We start from the raw sequence: 15,619 nt of genomic DNA on the forward strand, positions 1-15,619 counted from the left end.
CGTGTCTCCCCTGGAGCTCGTTGCCATAAGCACCAGGTTGGACCATTGTCACTCGCGGCCGTGTACAGAATGTTCTTAATGTCTGGACCAGTTCGGACAGGTCCCAGACCCATCGCTTGGACTACCTCTCGCTTGATCTGGTCAAAGGCTGCTTGTTGCTCAGGACCCCATTGGAAACTGTTTCTCTTTCGAGTCACATCATAGAGAGGTTTCACAATCTGACTGTATCCAGCAATGTGCAGTCTCCAAAATCCCACTATGCCTAAGAAACGCAGAGTTTCTTTCTTGTTGATGGGATTTGCCATGGTGGAGACTCTGTTTATCACATCCATTGGGATGTGACGGCGACCATCTTGCCACCGCACTCCCAGAAACTGGATTTTTCTGGCAGGTCCTTTCACCTTGTCTGGCTTGATAGACAAACCAGCTTGCAAGAGAATGTCAATGATTTTGTCACCTTTCTCGAAGACTTCTTCAGCAGTCTCACCCCAGACGATGATGTCATCGATGAACTGAATGTGTTCTGGAGCTCCACCTTTCTCCAAAGCATCATGGATCACTGCATGGCAGATGGTTGAACTGTGAATCCACCCCTGGGGCAAACGATTGAATGTGTACTGAATGCCTCTCCAGGTGAAAGCAAACTGAGGCCTGCATTCCTCTGCTATGGGAATAGAGAAGAAAGCATTAGCAATGTCTATGGTAGCATACCATTTGGCCTGCTTGGATTCCAGCTCATATTGGAGTTCCATCATGTCTGGTACAGCTGCACTCATGGGTGGAGTTACTTCATTCAAGGCACGGAAATCAACTGTCAGACGCCACTCTCCATTCTGCTTTCTCACAGGCCAGATTGGACTGTTGAAAGGTGAATGAGTTTTGCTGATGACCTTCTGACTCTCCAACTGACAAATCAAGTTTTGAATGGGCACCAAAGAGTCACGGTTGGTTCTGTATTGTCTGTGATGCACAGTTTGAGAAGCAACCGGCAGCTTTACATCTTCTATCTCATGTTGTCCCACAACTGCAGATTCATCTGAAAGCTCAGGTCTAATGCACAACTTCAATTTTCCTCCCTCAATTTCTACAGTTGCTATTCCAAAAGCCCATTTGTAACCCTTAGGGTCTTTAAAACACCCTTCTCTCAGAAAGTCAATTCCCAAAATACAAGGTGCATTAGGTCCTGTTACAATAGTATGTTTCTTCCACTGCTTCCCAGTTAAGCTTATATCAACCTCTATCTTAAACAACTCTTGAGATCCACCAGTGACTCCCTGAATAGTTATAGATTCTCCCCCTTGATAATTTGATGGTATTATGGTGCACTGAGCTCCTGTGTCAACCAAGGCCCTGTACTTCTGAAATTTTGAAGTGCCAGGCCACTGGATGTACACATCCCAATAGATTCTGTTATCTCCATTATCCCTTACCTCCCCCTGGCGGAAGGCAGGGCACCCCTAATGGTGGGGATTACATCCACATGTACAGCTGGCACAACGTCCAGCACCAGAATTAGGATCACTGTTGGAGCTATCAGAGCTGTTCTGGGAAACTGAGGAAGCGACAGCTACCCTCCTGGTATTGCTACCTCGGGATCTGCCCCTCTGCAGCTCCCGTAGCCTCTTGAAAAGGTCAGAAGTTGGTTGACCATCCCATCTGTTCATGTTCTCACCAAACTGATCACGCAGAGTTATCCAGATACTGCCACGTGATTGCCTCTGCTGTCTGTTTTGGTTTGACCTGTTTTGGAATGGCCTTCTTGGAGCACGTCTGTTCCTAACAGCTGAAACTTGTATCCATCTGGAGGAAGAGGAATCAGAATCATCCCCCTTCATCAAGTTGGATATGGAGGTTTTAAGTTCCTCCTTCAGCTCTTTCATGCAATTCTTTATCTCTCCAGACAAAGTTTCAATGGCTGAAACCAAAGAAGTACGTGCAAGACTATCCTCCAATTGCCTCATTTGGTCAGTGAAATGGCCAACAGTAGGAGGTGCTCCACCATAATTTCTTGCCACAATCCTGCTTGCCAGAATAGTAGCATAATTAGGAGGAGCAAGCTTAATGAGCTTTTTGGCAAGGCCTGTTCCAACAGGAATTTCATCAGGATTCAGAGTCTTATGATCTCCATACATTACTTCTCTCACAGCAAACTCTCTCAGACGCTTGATTCCCTCAGCTATTGTGGTCCAAGGCTTAGGGTTCCATGGTAAATCATCTCTGCTGGGGTACCTCAGCGAGACTGCCAGTAGGAGGCGTGCCCACAGAGAAGCTTTACCAATGCACTTGCCTAGGTGCCTGTCTATGCCTGTATCCTTTGAGAGCATCCCCAACTGAGAGGCCGACTTGTCGCCTACCACCAATGCTGGGGCTCCCATGTCAAAACACCTGGCTAGCCAAGACAGGACTGGCTCATTATCTCCTCTGATGTAATCCTTCCTCACATGTCTAATTTCCTGTCTGGGTGCATTAGCTGACTGTATGTCATCCTCATCATCATCATCATTATCATCTTCCTGAGGTCGCTGTCCCCATAATCCTGTTGTAATCCTCTGTTGAATTTCCTTGAGTTCAGAGGCTCTGCCAGCAGTTGCTAATCTACCAGGGTCTACATCCTGACCTCCATCTCCATCATCCATGTGGGGTCTCAAGAGGTCTACCAGAGTTTTAAGACTAACCCTCTCTTCCTCACCAGAAGGATCTTTCTTAACAGAGGGATCCTGAGTAGAAGGACCCTCATCTCCATCTGCACCATCTCCTGCAGCATCTGCATCTCCTGCTGCAGCTCCTTTACGCTTTCTGCTTACAGTGGCCACCAAATTTACTGGCTTGGTTTTCACATTCACAGCAGAGTTGGAAGAGCAAGTAGCCTTATGTCTTTCTTGATACAGTGCTATCAGTAGCCATATGATTATTCCAAGAAGCAACAAAATTAAGATTAAGGCTAGCACAAGATATCTAGGGTACCACTGGTTCCAAAGACCCTCTGTAGTTGTAAGAGGAGTAACAAACTCAAACGTGTCTGCTAGCAGATCCATAGTTGAGTTACCATAGCTTCTTAGCCCAATAAGACCACAACAGAATTCACCAACATTCAGTAACTTGTTCTTAACCCAAAGAAATGACTTATATGCCACATATCTCACAATCTTGTCTATCATGCATGAAACGGCCCATCTGTAAACAATCACACTGATAATAGATGAAATAGAATGACTCAGAATCCAAAACAGCTTCATTTTGCTTCCTAATTTGAGCAGAAATAAATCACAAGCAATCGAGCCCCACGTTGGGCGCCAAAAATAAAAAGTGTGTCGGTGTGAGCTGAAATTCCCCCCCCGCCAACAATAACCAGGCTAGCTCAGTCTGGAAGCAAATGAAAAGCTGTATTTACAAGCAGAGTCTAAAATATATGATGAAATGCAATGAATATGTACAAATATACAAAATTCACAACATTCACAAATATATACAATCAACAGAAAAGCACAACCGATCTCCCTTTGCTTCCCCCCAAGGGGACCCTCCCAAAGGGGCCTCTCTCTCTCCCAGGAGCTTCCCCCCAGGCCCCACTGGACAGAGAAGCAGAGTTAGTTAAGCAGAAAGTTGTTAACTTAGCTGCCAAGGTCAGTGTGTGTTATCTTCAGCCAGAAGAGAAGAAGAAACAGCAGCCAGACAGCCCAGCAACTGCCCCCACTGCCGAACGCAGAATGTGCAGAGTGCCTACTTTGTTTTGGGTAATAGTTCTTAAACATTTCTATCTATCCAATGGAAGTGTTTAGAACAATCAGTATTTTGCTTTCTTACACCCAATTTACATTCTTTCATTTTCTCTGTTCTGAACTTTGCAAGGAAAAATTAAAAAGACAGTTTCAAACCATCACAGGGATACAGTTAATTTGAGAAAGCACAACACAGTGGATTAAAATGTAAATCAGGATTGAGGGCCATGATACAGAGCCACCATCTGCCTTTAACGTTGGAAAACTGCATCTGTTTATTACAAATCAGAACACTTATTCCAGGCTAAATTCTGATTCCAAGTGAATATATATATATTATTTTTTTGCTTTAATTCATCAGGACAAAGCTTTTACAAAAAGATTTGCATATTTCTCAATAAAACTTCCAGTTAAATCCACACATAAAGCCCATAGCTCTCATTGCTACACAGAGAAAGAAGATAAAGCCCTCAGAAATCTATACCTTAACTGGATGTGTAGCAGTTAAAGAGCAATAAACAAGGATGTCAGGAAGCTTATGAAGATTCATTATTTAATAAAAAGGACAAATAGAAGAACTGTAACCAGGCAGCATTATTGTCCCAGCTCCAGGCCCTGCTGACTTGGCAGAAATCAATGCAGCATTATCCAGAACATGCAATGTCTCTTCTAAGGTCTCTGCTTCACAGCAGTAAGCAGAGCAGTTTTACAAGCATCTAAATTAGAAATGACTTCTCTAAGAGCTGAGCTGATGCATATTTATGGAGCTTTTCAGGCAAATGAGAACACTCAACATAGAGAGTCCACCAGCATGTTCCTCATCACAAGCCCAGGGACCTTCAGAAATCAACTATGCATTCTTTTTTTACAACAGCAGATTGCATTCAGTAGTGGCAAGACTGAAACTGCAGCAGATGAACTACATTAATAAATTATGGCATTAGGAAAAGGTTTTTAAAATAACACACTGCATGATTCAGATGAGCTTCAGTATTTCCTTAGTCAAATCTGTTTATTCATTTATGTTTTTAAATAAATGACCATAGAATGGTCATGTTAATGGTCATGGTGTGTTTGGGTTGGATTGGGTTTTTCTGAGTTTTTTTGGGGGGGGTTGCGGAGGTTTTTTTGGTGGTAGTAGTGGGGTTTTATTGTTGTTTGATTGTTTGGGCTGTTCGTTTGGGGGGATTTGTTTGTTTGTTTGTTTTCAAATTAGCATAAAAATGGTCATAACAAAGACAGCAAGAAGCCCTCACTAGAGACTGGAGGATTTCCAATAGCCAAGGTGTTCTGCTTGGAGCAAACCTCATTCTCAATCGAAAGATTTCCCAAAATCTCTGTGACTGGAAAAGACTTTTAAGATCATCAAGTCCAACCATTATCTAACTCTACCAGGGCCCCTGCTAAGCAATAGCCTTGAGCATCACCTCTCTGGGAAGCCTTTTCCAGCCTTTAAGAAGTTTCTTCTAATAACCAACCTAAACCTCCCCTGGTGTAACTTGATGCTATTTCCTCTTGTCCTATCAGTTATGACTTGTGAGAAGAAACAAATCCCTACCTCATTCCAACCTCCTTTCAGGGAGTTACAGAGAGCACTGAGGTCTCCCCTCAGTCTCCTTTTCTCCCCACTTCCCTCAGCTGCTCCTCACCAGCCCCGTTCTCCAGACCCTTCACCAGCTTTGTTGCCTTTCTCTGAACATGTTCCAGCACCCCAATATCTCTCTTATACTGCAGCTCCCAAAACTAAAACTCAAGGTGTCCAACCTAAACCTCTCCCCAGCAACTTGAGGCCATCTCCTATCACTTGTTGTCTGGGACAAAAGATCAGACCTGCCTTGCTCCAACTTCCTTTCAGACAAAATGCAAGGTTTCCCCTCAACCTCCTTTTCCCTCAGGAAACAACCTCAGTTCCCTCAGCAGCTCCTCACCAGCCCTGTTCTCCAGACCCTTCACCAGCTGTGTTGGCTTTCTTTGGACAAGATTCTAAGGAAAGAAACAGAACAACTACACTTTGTTTAGAATGCAATCAATAAAGATGCAGTTACTTTCTCATCAGTAGTCATAAATAAATTATATTTTAGATGTTCATTTTAAACTGTAAACATTTCTCAAATCTCTCAGAAGGACAACAGGTTTTTGAGCTTTGTGAAAAGGAATGAGGATAAGAACCTGCTACATGACAGCTCTCAACATTCTGTTCCCAAAGACACTTCCTGGGTTTCAGTTCTGGAAGGCTTTACTCCCTTTCAAAGTTTAGTATTGAAACACACCTTCAGACTATGTTATTGACATGCACAAAGTTCTTACACGTATGTGAGCATTATGTCAGCAAGGAAATAAAGTGCTCTTGGAAGCTGAAAGAAAAAAAAATGGTTGCCAGGAAATCCAACTTCAATAAATTTCCTCAAAGTATCAAGTCTCCAGCCCTGCTTTACAGCCAGTTAATGAACGATGAGCAGAAATGAATGGGAACATTTTCCATTTCTAATTAGTTAACTAACATTAAAGTCATAAATCAAAGACTAGCACCATAATTCAGGCCTTCTAATTAAGTGTGTCAAGCCTTTTTACAACTTCAGATAGATTAAATGCTATCTTTGCTAGGAACATGCATAATTCTGGCTCTGGTTGCTGAAACAAAGTCCAAGAAAATCACTTTTAGTATAATCAGCAACTTATCTGAAGACTGTTAAACTTGTAATGATCTTATTTAAGTATATTAAATTATATTCAAGTTCACTATATTTAGTATAGTGTATTATATTAAAGTATATTATATTTAAGTATATTATATTATATTTAAGTACATTACACTATATTTAAGCATAGTACATTATATTTAGGTATATTACATTCCTCCTTGTGTCCAACCTAAATCTGCTCTGCTCCAGTTTCAAACCATTGCTCCTTGTCCTATCACCACAGCCTGTTCTAAAGGGTCTCTCCCCAGCTTTCCTGTAGGTCCCCTTCAGATATTGAAATGCACTTCTAAAGTCTCCCCAGAGCCTTCTCCTCTCCAGGCTGAACAGTCCCAAATCTTTCAACCTGTCTTCATAAGACAGGTGCTCCAACAGATTTACAGATTGCATTGGGTTGGAAGGGACCCTCAAATATCACCTTCTAAACAAAGAAAAACAAAGAAAACCCCCACCCAACAACAACAATAACAAAAAAAACCCCAACCTAAAAACCTTTTTTAACCAGTTAAAACATTATAGAATTCAAGAATCAAAGGTCATCTTGTCCAACTCCCCTGCAGTCAGCAGGGACACCTCCAACTAGATCAGGACGTCCAGGGCCACATCAAGTCCGATCTTGAACGCCTCCAGGCACGGGGCCTCAACCACTTCCCTGGGTAGCCTGTTCCAGTATTTCACCACTCCCAGCACCAGACCTCTGCCTCTTTGAAATCTCCAGGGATGTGGATTCATTCATGAGGCTCCCTGGGGAGAATATTGTAGTGTGATTCTAGAAAATTATAGCTCTTTCCCTCTCTTTCTCCACTTTTAATAATTCATCTATTTCAACTGTTAAACCTTCAGGGCAGAGACCTTTTGCAAACATGCTTCTCAGCAATTCAGCACAATGAAAATACAATTTTTTAAGGCAAACGTCACTTCAAAGTGAATAATATGTCAGAAGAAGGAACAGAAACCACAGTGACAAATGGCATTAAAAAGTCAAGTTGATAGCTATCTTAGATAAGCAATGGCACAACCACATGACAGCATGAAGAACTGCCTCTGTGTAAGAAGATGCACAAAATATTCTGAGGGACTCAGGTTTCCAGAACAACTTGGGAGACAAGAGTGTCTAAATAAAAGTATGCAATGTATTTCTGTGACAGGTGCCTGCACTGCTATGAAAACAAATGCCCTGTGCTCACAGGTTTGGGTTATGTATGTTTGTCAGCATGCCCCAAAGCACTAACAAGGCTGTTTGGGGGTAAAACAAATGTTTCTACCTGTCCCCATGCTGCGGTCCAGCAACACACCACACAGCTGCTGAATGAAGCAACAAGGACAGTGCCACACTGCTTTTGAGGAGGTCTGATGTGTTACAGATCAGAGAACTAATTTAGAGAAATAAGTGACTGTCTTTCCTTCTGGGGCAGTGGGATGACTCAACTCCTAGAATCACAGAATTGTTTTAGTTGGAAAAGCCCTTTAAGAGCATCCAGTCACATTCTCTAACTCTACCAAGGCTGGAGCTAAACCGTGTCCCTCAGCACCACATCTCTACCTCTTTGAAACACCTCCAGGGATGGGAGTTCAACCACCTCCCTGGGCAGCCTGTGCCAGTGTTTGAGAATCCTCGGCTCCTCAATTCAAGAGAGATGTTGAGGTACTGGAATGTGTCCAGAGAAGGGCAATGAAGGTCATGAGGGGCCTGGAACACAAACCCTATGAGGAGAGGCTGAGGGAGCTGGGGGTGTTTAGCCTGGTGAAGAGGAGGCTCAGGGCAGACCTCATTGCTCTCTACAACTACCTGAAGGGAGGTTGTAGCCAGGTGGGGGTTGGGCTCTTCTCCCAGGCAACCAGCAGCAGAACAAGAGGATACAGTTCCAAGCTGTGCCAGGGGAGGTATAAGCTGGATATTTGGAGGAAGTTCTTCACAGAGAGATTGCCCATTGGAATGTGCTGCCCAGGGAGGTGGGGGAGTCACCATCACTGGGGATGTTCAAGAGAAGCCTGGATGAGGCATTTAGTGCCATGGTCTAGTTGATTACTTAAGGCTGGGTGACAGGTTGAACTGGATGATCTTGGAGGTCTCTTCCAACCTGGTTGATTCTATGATTCTATGATAAGTTTCTTATATCCAATCTAAGCCTCCCCTGATGCAACTTGAGGCTGTTTCCTCTCATCCTGTCACTAGGAAGAAGAGACCAAGACCTCCAATTCATAGCAGTTCAATGAATATCACACTCAGGTAGAAGCACACAGCCAAGAGTAGGGAAGCAACAGCCCCTCCTCTGCCCCCCCTCCACAGCCCTCAGCACTCCTCTCCTAGCTCCATTCTCTATATAAATGGAGATGTTGTTCCCCTGAGGTAGTGGTGTTCACATACCACCTGTAAGCTATATAAGCATCTCAGAGGTGCTAAAATACTCAAAAGAGTACCAAATGTAGTCTAATTGGGGAATTTGTAGGGCTTTGAGCTATTACATGTGACTTAACAAAGTTTAAAGTATTTTGAATTTGATAGCTTAGATATTCATAATGAAATAAGCAACCTGCAATAAATTCAATAAAAATGGAATAATTTTATTGCTTTAGAAAACATAATTCTTTATAGAAATTACAATTTGATTTTTTTTAAGTGTGCTGCATGTATGTGTCTGTGACCAGCAGATTGAGTGAGGTGATTCTGCTACTTTGCTCTGGTGAGACTTCACTTGGAGTGCTGCATCCAGGTCTGGAGCCCTCAACACAGGAAAGACATGGAGGTGATAGAGCAGGGGCAGAGGAAGATCATGAAAATGCTCAGGGGGTTGGAGCACCTCTGCTATGGGGACAGGCTGAGGGAGCTGGGAGTGTTCACCCTGCAGAAGAGAAGGCTCCAGGGAGACCTAATAGCAGCCTGCCAGTACCTGAAGGGGGCTACAGGAAGGATGGAGAGAGACTGTTTGCAAAGGCCTGCAGGGACAGGACCAGGGGCAATAGCTTTAAGCTGGAGAAGAGCAGATATAGTTTGGATGTGAGGATCAAGTCCTTTACTATGAGGGTGGTGGAACACTGGAACAGGTTGCCCAGGGAGGTGGTTGGGGCCCCAACCCTGGAGATATTCAAGGCGAGGCTGGACAGGGCTCTGGGCAACCTGATCTGGTTGAGGATGTCCCTGCTGACTGCAAGGGGCTTGGACTGGATGACCTTTGAAGGTCCCTTCCAACTCAGACCATTCTATGATTCTATGCCTCGGTGTTTGGCTGAGGGTTCACAACATAATCTCCTGTGCTAACAAACTGGTTGCTGTGCCACTACAAACCTGTTGAATGTATTTGACAGGAAGACACAGAGCACTTGGTGTGTCTGGACAATGCTTTTCCTTCCATCACAAGAAGTGGTTGCTATGTGATATGGCTACATTTACAAACAGAATCTGTGATTGCTAAATCTTTCAAATTCTACATTTCAGTGGGAAAAAAAATAATTAAAAAATAAACCCAAAACCCAGTTCCTAGCCCCACTAGATGGAGCTCTCATACAGCACATACAGACAAGCAGCAGCATTCCCACTGCTGAAGGGGAATCAAGGTAACAAGATTCTAACTGCTCCCAAAAGGTGCTTCCTTTCGCAGAGATCACATTTCTGCTATGCATTTGATACCAAAACCCTGTCACTGTCAGTGCTGTCCTGCTCTGGAGCTGACATCTCCACAGCCACATGCATGCACACGTTCCCATGCATCCACAAGCACAAGCAAAACATCAACCATAAAACATCATAAACCAACCACTCAGATTAAAAGTAATATGAACTTCTGAAACAGATGATGGTTAGATGGTTAGAACCATAGAATGGTTTGAACTGGAAGGGACCATTAAAGCTCACCCAGTCCAACCCCACTGCAGGCAACAGGGACATCTGCAACTACAACAGGTTGCTCAGAGCCCCAACCAACCTGACCTGAAATGTTTCCGGGGGTGAAGCATCTACAACCTTTCTGGGCAACCTGTGCCAGTGTCTCACCATCCTCAGTGTAAAACATTTCTTCCTCTGTCTACTCTGAATCTGTCATAGAACCACAGAATGGTTTGGGTTGGGAGGGATCTCTAAAGGTCATCCAGTCCAACCCCCTCTGCAGCAAGCAGGACATCCTCAACTAGATCAAGCTGCACAGAGCCCTCAGCCTAAATTCAGCTGAGTTTTGTGCTGCTACACCAATTCCATTCTGCATGGAAGCTGTAAGGGGAAAAAAAACAAACCACCACCAAAAACACCAAAACAATAAACACTAAAAAGTAACACACAGATGAGGTTGTAGTGTCAGGAAAGTGCAGCAATGATGTGAAAGAAAAAGCTTGTTTGGCCCCTTAGCATCATCAGGACTTGAAAATTTACTCTGCTTTTCTGTCTCTTGACAGGTCAGGTCAGCATCCTCAAACATTCATCTGCAAACAGGTAAAGTCTTTAGGTATGCTGCAAAACACAACTTGGTGCTGCTGCTCATTATGTTCTTCATCTGAAAACTGACCAAGGTGTGATCTCAGGGGAGATCTGAGGAACGCAGAAAGTGCCAAAGGGTTCTCCCTGCTTTGGAAGCATCACGATGCAGTTAGCTTAAAAATGTGAAGTATTTTAGGGTGCCTTGTTTGAAACCTTAAAATGTGGATTTCTGCAGTGGTTAGCACTTCTGAAGTGCTGTCAGCACATCCCACTGACACAGTCACAATTCTAGAAACTAAGACATCACAATCTCAATCCATACTTTGAAAGCATTCTCCTCCTCAGCAGAGATCCCCACTGCCCAGCAAATACTATTTCTGTCTGTCACTGCCCCCTCTCCATTCTATCATGTCCCCCACCTACTTGCCTGCAGCCCTGCATCTATCCCATCATCCATACCCACACTGATATATTTTTATATCCACATCCCATAGATATTTATATCTCTTTCCAGTTGCCAGCCCCACAGCAGAATGCAAATACCATTTATTTTCACCTCAGTTGTATTCTGACACAGATTTCCTGGTCCTTCTCAATTTATAGAATCATAGAATGGTTTGGGTTGGCAGGGACCTTGAAGATCATCTAATTCCAAACCCCCTGCCATGGGCAGGGACACCCTCCACTAGGTCAAGGCCTCATCCAGCCTGGCCCTGAAGTTTTAATTTCCACACATGTAATAATTTTACTGTATTTTTATTTGCCTGGCTAGTTCTCTGATACACACTGTGATGGCTGTGGGGAGACCATAGAGGGTACTGGAGGAATCAACCCCACAACACTCAACAAGTGGCAACAAAGCAATACCTTGATAATCTGAATGGCTGAGACCTTAGCAGAACAAAATCACCGTTTCTGAGACCTTACCAGAACAAACCCATCATTTCTGAGACCTTACCAGAACAAACTCATCATTTCTGAGACCCTACCAGAACAAAACTATAATTTCCCAGACTCTACCAGAACAAAACCATCATTTCTGAGATCCTGCTAGAACAAGACCATCATTTCTGAGACCTTACCAGAACAAAACCATCATTTCCTGAGTGAAAACAGGGTATTTTCAGAATTCAAAACAAGTTCTTCCTAAGTTCTCTAAGTAACTTGAATAAATTTAGGTAAGTGTAGAGAGGAGAGGTAAAAGGTGCAACCTTGGCTTCAGTAAGAACCCAGAAATATTTAATGAGCATAAAACATACACTAAATTTACTAATAACTTTACTAATAAACCCAGGAATATCTGTGACCTGCCCTAGGTGATCCTACCTTGGCTGGGGGGGGTTGGACTCAATGACCTCCAGAGGCCCCTTCCAAGCCCTACTATTCTGATTCTATGATCTGGATTTCAATGATCCAAAATGAAAGCAGGAACATTTAAGCTACAGGCCAAATCTCAAGGCATTAAGCACATACTTTTGTAATCCATCGACTTTAACCAGTACTTTAAAGCAGCAAATCTAATGAGAAACAGATCCATGAACTCTCCTTACTTCTACAGGAATTCTCTGAAGCAATAAATTCTATTTTCCATTTCTTTCCTGCTCTCAGGTGACTTTATACAGGTGACAATTAACCTATTTAAACACAACATCTGAAGAGCTTCAAATAAGGTAGAGTTATTATTAGAGCTTCAAATAGGCAGAATTAGAATTTACACTACAGGTGATGATATTCTGAATAAGAAATTATTCAGATGATTTACACTGGAGTTATTTGAAGCACTGAGCCACAGAACTTTGACTCTGAAATTTGAAATATAGAAGACTAAGAAGTGCTAAATGTGATGGATAAAACCTACACTTTTTATAATATAGAAGAATTATCTTCTCATATCATGCAAGGTTTAGTAGGTACTTCATACCAAATACATATTGATCTCAAAAATGACTGATAATGCAAAATGAATATACTATAAAATCTTTTTCACTGAAAAGATAAACTTTTTACTGAAGTAATATACTGCCACTATAAAAATCAAACCTTTTTTCCTCCAACACCTTTTTACCCATGACATAGTTTCACTACTCCTGTAATTTTAATTGCTTGGAAAACATGAGGGTAAATTCACAATCACCCCATCATCACAGTTCACAGATTACATCGGGTTGGAAGGCACTCTCAAAGACCATCTTGTCCAACTCCCTCTCCCCCTGCAGTGAGCAAGGACTAGATCCAAACACTAAATTTCAGAGTTTAGGAAATGTCCAGTCTGTGGTAAAATTTGGTGTGACTCAATCTCATTCAGCAGCTTAGCAGAGAGGCAGAAGAGGCAACATTGTTAGAAAGTAGGTAAAGCAATCGTTTCCATCTTTGTATTGCCAGTAAGTCAGAGCACAATTTCCATTTATTCTCTCAAAATAAGAAAAAGAAAATTCTCCAGAGACAGGCTGGTCCTCCACACCTAACTGTGAGCAGAACAAGGTGCTATGGATAGCCCTCTCACACACGCGTTCCTGATGCTTCAGCATCACCTAGAGTGAAAAAGACTTTACCTGAGGAGAGAAATGATGAACAAAGATCCTCACAAAGAGGCACAGGACAAGCTCAGATGTCTGGCATAGTCTTCACTAGATTTACTTGCAGTAAACACAACGACCCTCTCTGCACTGAGCCACAGCCTTTTCCAGAGAGCAGCATCATCAGTTTGGGACTGAGCTGTCACATGTTGGCTGGTGGTGTTTGTCAAACCTCTGCTCTCCACAACATGCAAAGTTCCCCACAAAAGCCAGAGCACAATCAGAGCAAACAGAGGTGTTATCCTCAGGGTCTCACCAGTAAGGCACCTGTCAGCTTAGAAGACCCTGAAATCTACACAGAATTCCTTAACTCTTGACTCACAATAATTTAACAGGAAGATATGTAGATCCAGAAATACAGATACTAAAGAGACAACTCTGGGCCCTGCAGCAGTTCTGAATGGTTTTACTCTCTTGGCTTGTCTCTTCCAACACCTACCCACACAGACTGGACAGACTGGAGGGCTGGGCAAAGGGGAACCTAATGAGGTTCAACAAGAATAAGCATAGAGTCCTGCAGCTGGGGAGGAACACCACCATGCACCAGTATAGGTTAGAGATTGACCTGCTGGAAAGCAGCTCCATGGATAAGGACCTTGGAGTCTTGGTGGACAAGAAATTAGTTATCCATGAGACAGCAATGTGCCCTTGTAGCCAAGAAGGCCAATGACATCACAGGATGCAATAAGAGGAGCGTGGCTGTTAGGTCAAGGGAGGATCTCCTGTGCCTCTGCTCTGGTGAGACCACATCTGGAGTACCAGGTGCAGTTTTGGGCTCCCCAGTTCAAGAGGGACAGGGATATACTAGAGAGTGTCCAACAGAGGCTAAAAGGATGATGAAGAGACTGGAACATCTGTGTGATGAGGAAAGGCTGAGACCCCTGGGGCTGTTTAGCCTGGAGAAGACTGAGAGGAGATCTTATTGATGTTTACAAGTATCTGAAGGGTGGATTTCAAGAAGAAGGAGCCAGGCTCTTTTCACTGCCACCCTGTGATAGGACAAGGGACAATGGACATAAACTGGAACACAGGAGGTTCCACCTCAACATCAGGATACTGTGATTGTGCTGGAGCCCAAGAGCAGGCTGCCCAGAGGGGTTGTGGAGTCTCCTCCGAAGACTTTCAAGCCCCACCTGGATGAATTCCTCTGTGACCTGCCCTAGGTGATCCTGCTTTGGCATGGAGGTTGGACTCTATGATCTCCAGGAATCCCTTCCAATCCTACCATTCAATGATTTTCTGCTATCCCCATCCCCCTTTTGTTCATTCTCTTTCCTTTCTCAATATCTAAGTACTTGAACTTCTTTGATTCTATAATGTTTACCCCTTCTACTATCACCTCCAGAGTAGACCCAATGACAGTAAGCCACAGATACAGAAGAGATGCTCAGGCCAACACAACCACCTGCACTACATCTCCACTTGCAGCTTTAAAAACAGCAGGATAGAGTAGCTCCTGACCGTGTGTGACAGATGCTTGTATTTTAATCTCATGTATCAATCAAAGCAAAAAGGACACCATTCCCCAATAACAATTTCAACAAACCTCTACCCAAAGTCAGAATGGGAAATGAAGAAACATGTTCAGAACCTGTCTGCAATTATTCCCCCCTCCTCCACGTTTCCAAAGAACACTTCTCAACTGCACAATACGGGGGAGGGAGGGCAGAAATCACTCTATAAGAATGGCAATGAAATTAACAGTGAAACAATTAGCTGTTAGGAAATTTTCTTAAGTGTAACTAGTTATCTCTGGAGAGAAGCTGCAGTCCTTTGCCTGCAGCTGAGATGATGTGTTTGAAAAAAGATGCTTTTCCATCTCTCTGATTAACATAATTCCTGACTCAAGCTGAATGTTAATGTTTCCGGGATGCTCAGCTCCATCACCATCTCTGTTTTACTGTCATGACTTCCTGACTTTACCATTCAACAAATTAGAGATCTTGTTCACAGAGCTAAACTGCCAGATTAATCAGACTTTGCATTACTTAGAGTCATGTAGGTATATTTTTCAAGGACATCAGAGCAAAAGAGGGCTTCCTTCTCTCTATCACAGCAGCACAAATAACTCTTTATAATTCAGGTCCATTAGCAGCAAACAACTATTCCTCATTAAAGCTAACACAAATCAATGTCTGCACTTTGCCTCTGCAGTCTGAGGAAATGGACCTGAATGAAAATGGCAATTTGGGTCCCGTTCAAGACCCACTTAGTTAA

General features: G+C 43.2%; 1 protein-coding gene across 6 annotated transcripts in view; it reads right to left on the reverse strand.

The window, feature by feature from the left end:
- Window positions 1–15,619, reverse strand: part of CTNNA2 (catenin alpha 2) — a 546,312-nt gene that overhangs the window by 450,876 nt on the left and 79,817 nt on the right. The window lies entirely within an intron of this gene.

The sequence above is a fragment of the Indicator indicator genome, chromosome 23 (assembly GCF_027791375.1).
Source record: "Indicator indicator isolate 239-I01 chromosome 23, UM_Iind_1.1, whole genome shotgun sequence".
Taxonomy (NCBI): domain Eukaryota; kingdom Metazoa; phylum Chordata; class Aves; order Piciformes; family Indicatoridae; genus Indicator; species Indicator indicator.